We start from the raw sequence: 970 nt of genomic DNA on the forward strand, positions 1-970 counted from the left end.
GGAAAATGGAGGGTGGGATGGTAGTTTACAATGATGAAAATATTGCATTGATTACGGGTATGATTACATAGCTTATTATTATAACTTGTTAATAAGTTATCCAGCTATGAAAAGTTGAGTTGGTTTAAAGTTGTGTAACAGTTACATTTACAACAATGACAAAACAAAACAATAGCTAGTGAGGTTTCTTACATAGCTTCATGGGATTTGGTTTCTTTGATTAGATGTTTAGGGTCATTGTTACACAATACATCTAAGTTAATTGGACTAAAAAAATTGTGTTTAGAGAATGTGATAGTTAGGTTTATTGTGCCAACCTGACCAATGAACACATGTGGCTTTCATCGAAGGGCAGTTTAATTGAAGGACAAAGAGATAAATGGCTCGGTGAGCTCTCTTGCTCTCTCATGGTCAGACCAGGGTGCAGCTGCCTTAGGTAGTTCCCTGCTTCAGCTTGCAGGGCTCACTTCCTGGAAGACATCCCTGAAGAGAAGCCACATGGACCTCCCCTGATGTAGCCCTGGGTGCTGGAGCAGTCGTATGGAGACCGCTGCCAGCGCTGAGATGCTTACACACTCACTGATTCAGCTTTCCTCTTGCAGTTGGTGTCATTGTATACATTTTGTGAGTTTGCGGAGGACTTTGTAGATCAGTGTTAGACATATGGGCCAATGTCGGAATTATGGACTTAAAGTGGACTGGGTTGGGATGCTTTCTTAATGAACACTTACCCTTTATATAAAACTCTCTCTTATACGCATATGAATTTCCCTTCCCCATCACAATATTATTTTCCTCCAACATGCTTTCTTACTTTTTATCAATAACACTGAACTAACTCTTTCTCCTGAGGTATAAATTACCTTCTCTAGTTTGAGGATTTCAGTAGATGACAATAAGCCAATTACTTAACTGGAATATAAAAAGTAATTACTGGTACGGTGAGTTAGTTAATTGTGCCAACCTGGCC

The sequence above is a fragment of the Echinops telfairi genome, unplaced genomic scaffold (assembly GCF_000313985.2).
Source record: "Echinops telfairi isolate 266 unplaced genomic scaffold, ASM31398v2 ScPeMD7_1;HRSCAF=3_0, whole genome shotgun sequence".
NCBI lineage: Eukaryota > Metazoa > Chordata > Mammalia > Afrosoricida > Tenrecidae > Echinops > Echinops telfairi.